Source organism: Thermobia domestica, chromosome 7 (assembly GCF_964235325.1).
Source record: "Thermobia domestica chromosome 7, izTheDome1.hap1.1, whole genome shotgun sequence".
NCBI classification, from domain to species: Eukaryota; Metazoa; Arthropoda; class Insecta; order Zygentoma; family Lepismatidae; genus Thermobia; species Thermobia domestica.
The window spans coordinates 200,413,040-200,426,136 of record NC_137460.1 but is presented as its reverse complement, the minus strand read 5'-3'; positions in this window follow the sequence as shown (position 1 = coordinate 200,426,136).

The window sequence follows — 13,097 nt, the reverse complement described above, 5'->3', positions numbered from 1 at the left end:
TGAACCAAGAAATACTTCTGGTTCTATTGTGGGCTGTGATGGTCGCTGCGTGAATATCACGGAATCTGTATCGAAATATAGTACTCTTTCTTGCAGCAATTCTAAATATTTGTAGAGTTCCAGACGAGCTTGACACGTTGTAAATGCTCCAAGGACAACATTAGCATTGTGATTTTGTACTGGAACATCATCTTCATACTGCCAATAAAGGTATAACAACGAATCATTAACAGGTAAAATTTGGTTGACTTTTATGTCTGGAGCAGTTAATTTCTGATACAGTTCTTTGGGGTCGTTAATGATGGTTGTTTGGCTGAAATTGTCTCTTATAGCGAGTCGTCCCCAGAAGGCATTCAAACAGAGTTTTGCAACACTACGACGTGCTGAATTTGAAATTATATTTGCTGCATCCAAAGTTATGCCTTCCCGTTGTTGTACCATTTGAATATACTGCTGCTTTTCTTCTTCGGTGACGCAATTGGCAGGCCAACTAGAAGCTTCCAGCTTCGATTTCAAAAATGTGTTAATGTATTCGCTGAATAATCCGCCAGTCTTGGTTTCTGGATCATATACGGTGATGTCGTAATCCCAAATTTCGTAAATTTCAATGACTTGATACCCAAGTTCAATGGCTTTTTGAATTTCATAGGACACCCACGTTCCTGTTAGACTTCGTTCACTATCGGTATGTGTACATTCAGAATCTTGATTTAATGCTGTGGCACAGGCAGCACAAAGTGGAAACAACAACTTCTTATTTGAGCGAAATGGCAGCACTGGATGAAACACATTTCTGCTAGGTAAAATCTTCAACTTGACTAATCCGTTGACATCTTGAATGTCGAGCATTTCTGGATCTCCCTGTAGATATATTCGTGGATGCCCTATTGGATACCGTCCACATTTATTCACATAAGGATACAGGGAAACGATATCCAAGAATTTTATTTCTTCGCCTTCATTTTCATTAGCGACGTGATACAATTTAATGGCATTAACACGGCCACCATACAAGCTGTCTCTTGGATTTAATGGTGTCTTATTAGTGTAAGGATGTGTGCTTAAAGAAGAGGCCAATGCTGGATTGGATTTTAACACTTGACGAAATTCAGATTCCCACATTTCATGTACTTTATATCCCATGCATCGTAATAACTTCATTTTACGCTGTGTTCTCTCGTAGCGATAGTTCATCGTTTCTTCGGAGTTCTCATAAATGGGCTGATTACGGCCTGTACGGACACATAGAGTACAAGCATGAATTCTACACCCTTCAAATTCATACACGTGTTCCTCTTTAGTGTCGGGATCTTTGTAGTAGCCGTCCAGATGAAAACCAGTAACATAAACTTCTTTTCCTTTTGCCGCATGTAGAATTGAATGACCCTCTTTTTCCTCCATGTACGCAAGCCACTGCAAAGCAATCCGTGACTGATTGTTTCTGTGACGGTATCCTCGTGCAGGGAGAATGCTAATAGTATTGGGTTTTAAGAAATTTCGTCGAAATACTAAATTGCACGCACTCGCCAAAGTGATAGCCTCCAGGAAAGGATTGACGTGAGTTTCTTGTTCAAAAGTGGTCATGAAAGATATACAAGCCATTCGAAGTACGTTGACGTCCTGGACACAATAGTTCACCAATTCTTCTTGGAAAATAAACGTATCGTTCTGGTGTTCGTTGTAAGATGTCATGAATTTTTCTCGTTCATCCACTTTCATTTCATCTGCACCATAATAATGGATGTCCGGTAATTTTCCCACATACGTTTGATTTGCAGCAGTATTAAAAAAGTGTGGAAAATATCCCTTGGTCGCTGGTAAATGAAATGCCTCGGATAATTTACTTAAAGCCATTGGCATGAAATTTAAGGAGTCAATAAATGATAAGTGATTCACTTTCATGCTTAAAATTTTTGCTCCGTTCAAGATCAAAGTAGGTTTCAATTCATGTTCTTCCACTAAAGATTTAAGAATAAAATGACCATCATATCCCTTAGAGTTATGTGCCAAAGATACAATAAGTTTAATGTTGGGTCGTGGTTGACGTAAATACGCAAGAAAGGCATTGATCGGAACATCTTGAAAAATATGTTCCCGCTGTCCACAAACTTCACACGGATTTTGGCAATTTTGTACCTCTAAAAGGGAATATATTTTCTCGTGTTTCGTCCTATCATTTCTCATCACCATCGTTTTCGCTGGGGACGTTAAATTCAACATTTCTTAAACTAGCACCAAGAATCGAACTCGGTACGATTGCAAGGTATCCATGTTCACCCCTGAAACGGAACAAAGTGGATCACAAAGTACTTATCAAATTTAAGGAAATAATTTTAAATACGCCTCCATATAACGTAATAAGGCTCCAAAATCGATAATCATCAAAGGGAACGAGGTCCGATACTCCCTTCCCCCCCAACTCCTCATGTAAATTAAGGTGATCTTATGTGTCCTGAGTGATCAATGCCCCTGAGTAATCATAAGCAAAATTACAGTTGGTAATGCAATCCCAAACCAAAGCATCTCTAACTCATTCACTATGGTCCATGTGGGGTCCCAAAAGTGAAATAGGGTCAGCCCGACGTCAAACAAACACATTAGCTCAAACCAAATACCTCTACTTCATTCGCACCAATAAGGGACGTGGTGGCTCAGTGGTAGAGCGTTCACCTCTGCTGTATGAAGTCCCTGGTTCAAAGTAATTTTGTGGTGGGCAACATTATGCTCCAATTTTCTCCCATACTTTCATTCATTTTTCATCGTCACCGTCTCCTTTAGCCTAATCGTGGGACGTAAAACTAAAGATTTCATTTGCACCAGTGTTAGTTCATCTCATCAAAGGAATAACAAACAAAAATCAAGTATTCCTCCCAAAGCTCAGCAGGGAAAGTAGAACCTACTAATTAACGTGAAATCCGAACCGCATGAGCTCCTTCCGGGAATCAAACTCTGGTCTCCCACGTTAAAGTCGCATACGCTAACCGGTTAGCCACAAAGGAACTCCAAAGTTTTCGAGTATCATATTAATACTAATACTAATTTACACTATTACTGGGATCTATTAATTCATAATGTAATAGGTCATCAAGAAAGAGATCAAACCTTGTTTTGGTAATGTTATAACCAATAAAAGGAAACGAAACAAGCCATCATAAGTTCCAAGCTAAAAATCCCAGTTCAGTGACGTCAAACGAACATATTAGCTCGAACCAACTACCTCTAATTCATTCATACTAGTAGAGGCGCGGTGGCTCAGTGGTAGAGCGTTTACCTCTGCTGTATGTGGTCCCTGATTTGAAACACCTCGAAAATAGTTTTGTGGTGGGCAACATTATGCTCCAATTTTCTCCCACACTTTCATTCCTTTCTTATCGTCACCGTCTCCTTTAGCCTAAACTGTATATGCGTGGGACGTAAAACTAAAGATTTCATTTGCACCCGTGTTAGTCCATCTCATCAAAGATATAACAATCTCCAAATTTTATGCCATAAAAGGGAACGAAAGCATTCGTAAACATGTACTATTTCATAACGTAATGAATCATCAAGACCATATTTTTAGTAATTTTAAAGAATCATCATGACCTCTGATCCAATACTCCCAATTCAATGACGTCATAGCCTGGCCAAGGTACCTCTGATTCATTTACACCAACGTGCATGGGCCCTGAATAAGCATAAACAAAAATTCAATAGGTGACGCAATCCCGGGCCAAAGCATCCCTGATTCATTCACTATGGCCCATGGGGACCCAAAATTGGATAATCGAGAGTGCGGTAAAGTAACCCCATTACTACTATGAGCTCTGAAGTACAAAGTAACAAAGGCTATAAGATTCAGTCTACAAAGCAATTGTTACTTAAAGAATAGACATACACAATTTCGGGAATCGAAACAAGACGAGAAATGTTTACGATACTTTTCTTCTCGTCTCAATTCTCATCTCCAGAGCGAGACGATATTTTGAGTTAGTCTTGTCCCGTCTCGAATGTAAAATGTTAATTCTCATTCTTTTTTTGTTTTAGAAACAAGATGAAAAATTCCTCTTCTCGTTGACAACATTAAACAAAAACAATATATTCTTGCCAAATGTCACGTTTTTGGTTATAGTGGTATGACCTGAGCGATAATTAGTTCCTAGCTTTTAATTTTCTACGAGATAATAATTATTATTACTATTATTATTCATGAAGATTTGATAGTTCAAGTATTGAAACTTCCGAGCATTCAAATATGCGAATATAATAAAACGTGTGTCATCGTCGATCAATCGCCATCAAAAATCCTAAAGTAAAAAAATGCCCGTCGTGGATTTGAACCACGAACCTCCAGATTACTGGTCCAGCTCCTTGATCACTGAACCACGATCACTACGCGGTAAATGATCCGTCTTTAGTCTTGTTACTTTATATTTCTTTGCCTCCGCTTGCAACGTTGTATGTTATACTTCTTCGTTTCTTTCGTATTTCTTTATATAAGTGAATAATCTTCGGCAAAGTTTATATTAATAATTTGAGTTGTTGTGAAACCTTTGGTTCACAAGTTTCTTCTCCACACGAAACCACAGATATGACTGATTTAATTCTCATACTCTGCATTTGTTTCAAAGCAGCCGCCATTATCTGATCAATGATTTATGTCCGCCACTATACAATCACCCATGTAAGTACCTGGAACTCGGTCCGTTATAATTCCGTTACATGGAATCCAGGTATTTCTTGTGATAACTGTACAATCATCTTTTTTCTTCATTACGTGTGGAAAAATTACACATATGATAGGCACGTGCAATTAGTGTTCAATTCTTTGTTTTGTAATAGATATTATGTTGAAGAGTAAAACTACAAGGGCGTATGTACTTTTTCTTTCTTTCTTTCTTTCTTTAAAAAAAAAACTCGTAAAATGTAGTTGAATAATTCTTCACAGTCCTTTGAAGTTTCTTTTTGAGAGTTAATGTATTAGAAATATAATAACCACGTAGGAATGAAAGATCTGATTTCTGAAGTATATTTTACAATGTTTCTACAAGTACTCCACGATTACTATCCACCTTTTATATAGCCTTTATTGTAGCCTTCAATGTTTTGTTTCATGTATTTTTTGTTTTCACAGATACGTTAGTCAGACGATCTGTGTGTGTACCATTATGGATGTTGAATGTATTCCAAATTAAAGACGGCTCTTAAGGGAAGTCACAGGGAGAAAAGCTACCCCGTCGACTAAATAAATGTACATTGTTATACTTCAACAATATATATCATTTAGTGGATGAGTTAGCATTCTCCCCTTAGTTCGAGGCGAGAAAACTAGCTTTTATCGATGTGATTTCCCTTACGAGACGCCTCTAATTTGGACTACATTCGACGTCCATAATGGTAAACACACAGATCGTCTGACTAACGTCCAGTGGACGTCTCTCTACATATTTATGAAACTTCCAGTGGACGTTGCTCGACATACTTGTGAAACGTCCAGTGGACGTCCCTCTACATATGAACGTCCAGTGGATGTACATTGAACATTCGTTGTACGTCCGTTTTGCCCCTACGGACGAATACTGGACGTCGGTGGACATTCATACAACTCCGTATCTGCCATCCACTCGACATACATTGTACTTCTATACAGTTCCATATCGGATGTCCATTGGAGGTACACTACACTTCCATACGGTCTAATGGAAGTTTTCTGGACAAAAGATTTAAGTCTATAGAGGGTCACATCGACGACCAGTGAACCTCCATAAACGTACACATCGATGTCCACATGACATACACTGAACGTCTCCTTACGTCCATAAACGTCTTGTGGATGTCCGCAATGTCCCTCATTGACCCATTGGCTCTCCAAGAAATGGACATGTAATGGACGTTTCATGGACAACTATTAAGATATATGCGAACGTGTACTGGACATACGCTTAATGTCCCGTTTACAACGATATTGTATATCTATTTTGTAAATTTCTTCTGTTTTTATATCTTGGCTTTGGGCAACGGTGCTTAAAAGTACACAATCTGTTGTGCAGATGAAGAAGAAGAAGAAGAAGAAGAAAAGAATTTAGATGTTGTTGATTTTAAATATAAAAAAAGCAAGTAGTTGAAAATATAAGTTGATTTTATATGTATAATTGGTACTCTTACCAAAACAGCAGATAGTTGTTTGTGTAAAACGTTGCTATGACAACCGAAAGAGTAAAGTATAATTAATGGAGTTTTCAGAATAAAAGGTAATAGTGATTCTATGTGGTGTGTCTGATTTTATATCATTCAATCGTGTTGACAAAATTTAAAAATGTACACGAACTGTGGGCTGGAATGTAACGTGTAAAATAAGAATAATTATTAGCTATAATCGTTACATTTTAGATAGTGGTTTCTATACGTTATATTTTAGATGGTGGTTCCGCCCAGGATTATCTTTAGATTAGTTTAAAGTTAAGTAAAACAGTCTCGTCATAGCGTTCAACACGGAGTATACTTTACCCAGAAGCAGTGGCGTATTTACGATTTTTTTTCGGGGAGGGCTTTGCTAACTTCCGGGAGGGGGCTTTGCCTGAAAATGTGAAAATTCTGGAAGATATACTTTAGTAAGATTTCGGGGGGGGCTTAAGCCCGGAAGCCCCCCTAAATACGCCACTGCTCAGAAGTAAGAAAAGAATTTATAGAAACATTAAAATGATTGTTTCTGGTAATGAAAATATAAATGAGGAAGGTGGCGATATAGAGCTACCACGTATGAACTCATCAACTAACGTGGCTGATCTTATAAGACAGCTTGGTCAGCAAATAACGCAGCAACAACAAAAAATGGATACCAAGTTGGAGCAAATGTCACAACAACTAGCACAACAGATGGATGATAAATTTGCGCAAATAAACCAACAAATACATTCAAAATTAGAACAAACCGATTATAAGATGGAACAGATTTTACATCGATGAAATCACGTACAAAATTCGGTAGAAGTGGTAGAAACTTTAGTTAATGAATATACTAGTCAGATCCGGGAATTGCAGGAAGAAGTGAATGCAATCAAAGAGAAATTTAGTACTGCAAATGGTGATCGAGTTCCGGATGTCAACGTTGAACCTATACCATGTGAATCCAGATTAGTAGTGGAAGATAGTAATCAGTAGCGTATTCTCTGGGTGTGCAAGTCGTGTGTTAACGCCCAACGAAAAATTAAGAAAAGAGTATTTTAATTTAATTAAACGATCGTGAGAAATAGGGACTTTTTTCACTTGTCAACGGGACAAAATCAACTGTTGAAGTGCGAAAGAACCGAGAAAAGCTACACGATCTCCGTTATGTTTTGAGGAGGCACCTCTGCAAGTAAGTCGTTGGCCACACTTTGGCTATATTCTCGCCGCTTTAGAAGACTCATACTGCGCATGCGCTTCGTGTTTCCCACCTCATGCTTCTATGATCCAAGGCGTTGGAAAAGAACTCAACGCCTTGAGTTTTCTGCTTCTCTCAAAGCGTTGCCAAATCTGTAGATTTATCGGTGGATGTACAGATTTTTTTTTGTAACAATGCAGAATGCAATTTTGTGTGTGTGTGATCTACGGACTATTTTTTTTTATTGTTAAACATCGTTCAATTCATGTGTAAGGAACACGGTGAAAAGAAATATCATTATTTTCTCGATCCAATAAAATTGTGTTCGAAGGGTCAATTGATGAAAAAAAAAAAAAAGACGCTGAGCTACATACAGAACGGTTTTCCATTCTGCCTTTTCCTTTCCCTAATTTTCATTCACTTAGGTTAGTGACTCATCCGCAAGGCTTACGGTTTCGGGCCCCCTATTACTGTCTTCGAGTGCTTGGTAAAAGTTTTTTTTCCTTTCTTTAAAACAGTTTTTTCTGTTGTCTCTGAATGCCGCAAAAAGAATTTGTTTCACTTGCTACATTTTGAGATTATTTATTAAATAGGCCTATTATATTCAAATTGGTAGGTAGCCGAAAAAAGTTCAATTCAGGAGAATCATTACTTTTTTTTTTTTTACTACAAAGCTATACATATATTGTAGGGTAGATTGTAGATATTTTGGCTTTCTGATTTGGCAATGCTGGGTGTCCCTTTGTCTTTCGCATTTACGAGTGTAGTGGTTTCAGCTTTTTAAGATGACTAGTGAAAGTGTAATTCAAAAACTATTTAAAAGTCCTTTTTCATTAGTTTCTTATAATGAGAAAAAACAAATAATTGACCGTGGTCGACCGTGTCCTAATCTCACAATGTCAACTCTTGTGAAGGGCAAAAGTGGTGCTGGTTTTGAGAGACATTTTCGAATGGAGTTGTACATGTCAGACTGGCTTTGTGGGTGTAGTGTAGTGAATAGATTTTACTGTTGGACATGTTTGCTATTTTCAACTAAGAAAAATGTGTGGAATCATCAAGGATACGAGGATTTGAACCATGTTAATACTGCAGTGAAGAAGCATGGTGAACCTGAAATGCATCTTTCTAGTTTTTTTTTTTTTTTTTTTTTTTTAAATTTAATACCTTCATTGCAACTCCAACAAGAATAGACGTTCTTTTGGATTCCCAACGAAGGGCTGACATTGACTTGCACAACAAAAAGTAAAGAAAAATAAGGAAATATTAAAGAGGTTGATTAATGCCGTCTGCTATTTAGCAAAGCAGGAGCTACCATTCAGATCTCATAATGAGCAAGCAGCATCTCTAAACAAGGGAAATTATGTGGAATTTCTTATTGCAAGTGCAGAGTTTGATTCCACATTAAAAGAACACTTACAGACTTCTTCAGTTTTCCGTGGAACTTCAGCAAGCATTCAGAATGATTTGATAAATTCTGTTGCCGATGTACTGAGAAACAAAATTTACCGCGAAATTCAGAACACAGAGTTCGTACCTATTATGCTTGACGAAACTTCAGATGTAAGCAATAAATCGCAATTGTCAACTTTTTTACGATATTTTTCGGCGACGGAGAAAAAAATCGTAGAACGATTTCTTGGATTTCATAACGAGTGCTGATAAAACTGCAGCGGCGCTTTTCAATCATGTTAATGAAATAATGAATACCTATAAATGCGCGGACAAATTAATTGCCCAGACATACGATGGGTCTTCGGTGATGAGCGGCCATCTCAATGGCCTTCAAAGCAAAGTGTTGGCAAAGTATCCTAAAGGTCTCTTTACGCATTGCTATGCTCATGTAATGAATTTAGTTTTGCAACAGTCATTGGAATGCAACAAAGAGCTTAAAACATTTTTCTGCGGTCTTAAATCACTGCCTGCCTTTTTTCCTCATTCCCCAAAGAGGTTGCACGAACTTCCTGCTTTCATGTGAAAAAAGCTACCATCAATTATCTTGTACTCGATGGAATTTTACCTCTAGACTTATTCATACGGTCAGTGAAAACAGAGAATCATTGATTATGTTTTTTGATCATGTTAGTGAAAGTGGAGACTTCGACAATTTAACTGCAATGACATGCAGAGGATTTACTAGCTTCCTAAGGAATTTTGAAAATATATTTTTAATAAAGGTTTTGTCCAATTTACTTGCTTTCTCAGATATATTGTTCAATATACTCCAGTCTAGGGATGTTGATATTTTATACTGCAGTAATAAAAATACTGAATTTCAAAACCAACTGCAAAAGGAAAGAGAGAATTTTTAAATAGTCTGGTCTTCTGTTGATAGAGATGTAGGGAACGAAGAAGTAATTCAGACAAAAAGAAGGAGATTAAATGATGAATCACAGAAGGATCATTGCCGGAGACTGTACTTTGAAATCATTGACAACATCAGTAATTAGATTACAATTAGATTTGCGTCTTTCGAAAAATTGCAGTATTTTGATCTCCTAAACCCATCTAAACTGAAGTTCTTCAACAAACGAGAAAACTTTCCTCACGATTTGTTAACAAAGCTGCAGGTAGTTTATGGTGATGCTTTTAATTTGTCCAAACTACAAAATGAACTACATATGTGGTACGCTTCCAATGAGGAATCAAATAAAACCCCCATTGAAATCATTCAATATTTGATGGATATGAATCTGGTGAGTGGATTCACGGAGATTTATAAGTTAGCTATGCTGATTGCAACAATACCTTCCACAACATCATCTGTCGAGAGATCGTTTTCGTCACTGAAAAGGATCCACACGTTCTGCCGCGCTACTCAGACCGAGCACCGAATGACGAATTTAAGCCTCATTTCCATTGAAAGAGAACTGTTATCCAAGTTACGAGAGAGATAAATCCAAATTCTATGATGCAGTGATCCAGAGGTTTCTACGTAAAGAAAGACGACTCGAGCTGGAACTCAAGTAATTGTAAGTAAATTGATTTTGATTTTGATTTTCAGTTTCATATTTTGCTTCTTTTTGATCTTCAGCTTCATATTTTGAAGGTATATTTTCCTTATGTAATTATTCTCATTAAATGTAGTACTTACGTAATAACATCCTCCTTGATTCATCTTTATAATTTCCAGACTAAATTGTTAGAAGAAAATTGTTATTTATAGGTTGTAGGCATTGGTGTAACTAGAACATTTTGCTGGGGATAGCCATTTTCCCTTACTTTCGAAAATTGCGAGAACTTACAGGTACAGACTCTATTCAAGAAATCGATGGGTGGGCAAAGTATAGTCACCGTATGTCGAATGCAAACGCTAATAAAATAGTTATGCGTAAATTGAGGATAACTTATCACATTAGTTTCGATCAGTATAAAAAAAAAAGTGGGTCGGCCCAACTTTGCTCCTGGGGAGAGGGGGTCCCTCTCTAGTTTCGCCTATGGTTGTGAGGATTAATATATATTTCTTTCTTGCCAACGCCCTAACATCCACCTCACGAGGCGCCACTGATAGTAATTCATCTGAAGGATATTCCGATAATGACAATAGTGAAGGTAGCATAGAGAGAAATGGGAGAGAATGGGAATCAATAATCTCACCGCCAGAGAAAACATCTACGTAAATTCCAAACAACGTAAGCATACTAGCAAAGGTAATCATTTCGGTTTAATGAAATTAGATCCCTAACAAAATTTAGTGCCTGTTGTTCTGTATGGTTGCGAAACATGGTCACTTACTCTGAGGGAAGAACATAAACTGAAAGTATTTGAGAACAGGATCCTGAGAAGAATATTCGGACCCAAGAGGAACGAGAATGGGGAATGGCGGAAACTTCATAACGAGGAACTACATAGTTTATACGGGTTACCCAACATTGTTAGGGTCGTCAAGTCTAGGAGGCTTAGGTGGGCAGGTCATGTAGCTAGAATGGAAGAAAGTAGAAACGCTTTCAAAGTCTTGACTGGAAGACCCATAGGAAAACGACCATTAGGAAGACCTAGGCGCAGATGGGAGGATAATATTAAGATGGATCTCGCAGAGATAGGAATACAAAGTAGAAACTGGATGCAATTAGCTAAGGATAGAAGTCAGTGGAGAGCTTTTGTGAACGCGGCACTGAACCTGCGGGTTCCATAGGCCATAGAGTTAGTTAGTTAGTTAACAGAATTTAGTGGAAGATCAGATGACATCCCGGCCAACACTTTCCTAGAAAAGTTCGAAGAAGAATGTGACTTTATTGCAGTAGACAAAACTAAATTTTTGAAAATTCTACCTCATATTTTATTACCACCATCTTCCGTATGATTCAAAGTAATCCGAAGTAATTTACGTAATTATCTACATTTTAAAAATGCCTTACTTTCTAATTTGGAAAACGTTTTCATGTTGGCCAATAGAGACGCCTTAGTTCAAAATAGACATTATAACCCAAATTTGATAAGAGATTCTCTGATTTTGTAATATCCGTACATAGTGAATTGAAATTAATTAATCCATACCAACAGGAATCAAGAGTAATAGCATCAATCCGAATCTTGTTACCTTTTAAGTTGCAACAAATGATGATTTGTGCACAATGCGTTAATTTCAATCACTTTATTATGATAGTGAAAAATTTTGAAAGTCAACCTATGTTATAGTCTAATAATAATCGTAATCAAGCCAATACAAATCATAATCAAGTTAGTTATGTACCTGTTCGCAACATTAGCGTCAGGGAGGAAGGTGATCTTAATACTAGAAATAATAATAGCTTCCATTGTAACTAGAATAGAACTGAACCTAATTTTACCGGTAATAGAACTGAATCTAATTTTAGAAGAAACAGCAACAATAATCGTAATACATTTAGGAATCAAGCGAACAATAAATTAAAATTTTCACGAAATGGATTTCATAATAGATTCATAGGTGGCAGAAATTCTCAAAATAGAAAAATCTTTGTTTTACGTCCCACGGTTATGCCGGTTAGGCTAAAGGAGACGGTGATGATGACTGATGAATGAAATGGTGGAATAAAGAAAGTGGGAGGACACGGGAGAACCCCGAGAAAACCCACGCACACGGTGTTTGTCCACCACAAAGTTCACTTGGCGGGGGCTGGGATCGAACCCGGGACCCCAAGCACCAGAGGTGAACGCTCTACCACTGAGCTACCGCGGCCCCTATTCTCAAAATAGAAACCAAGGTACCGTTGAAGTACATAATAGGCAGGACTGTACACAAGATTGTAGTGTGCAATGCATCTTAACCGAATTCTTTGGTAACTTAAGGTAATGTTGTGGCGTCCTAGAAAATATATTCAATTGATTTTGGTTTTATTTCACTTTAAATGTCTTAATGATTTCATTTACCATTCGTAGGTTACTTTATTTGAATTCTACACAGAAAATAACTAATCCATATCAACAAGAATCTTAATGTATGAAAAAATCGTTGTAGTATGAATACGAATATTGCCTATCAAAGTTATGCTAATATACCTTAATAAATAAAACATGTTATATTGTATTCTAACCCACATAAACTTTGCTAGTTCTCAATAAATAATTTCTTTATTTGTATTATTCTGTTATGTTAATCAAGTCTTGTTTTGTTTCATTTTGAATATTGTTATAATTTCTTTGTAATTCGTATTTCTTCTGAATTCTATGCAATTTACATCTATGCATTGATACAAATGTTGTTTATCAGTATCGTACTTTTGACCAAATGGAAGAAATAAGATATATAGTATGTCAACATATCCTGAGTTGATTC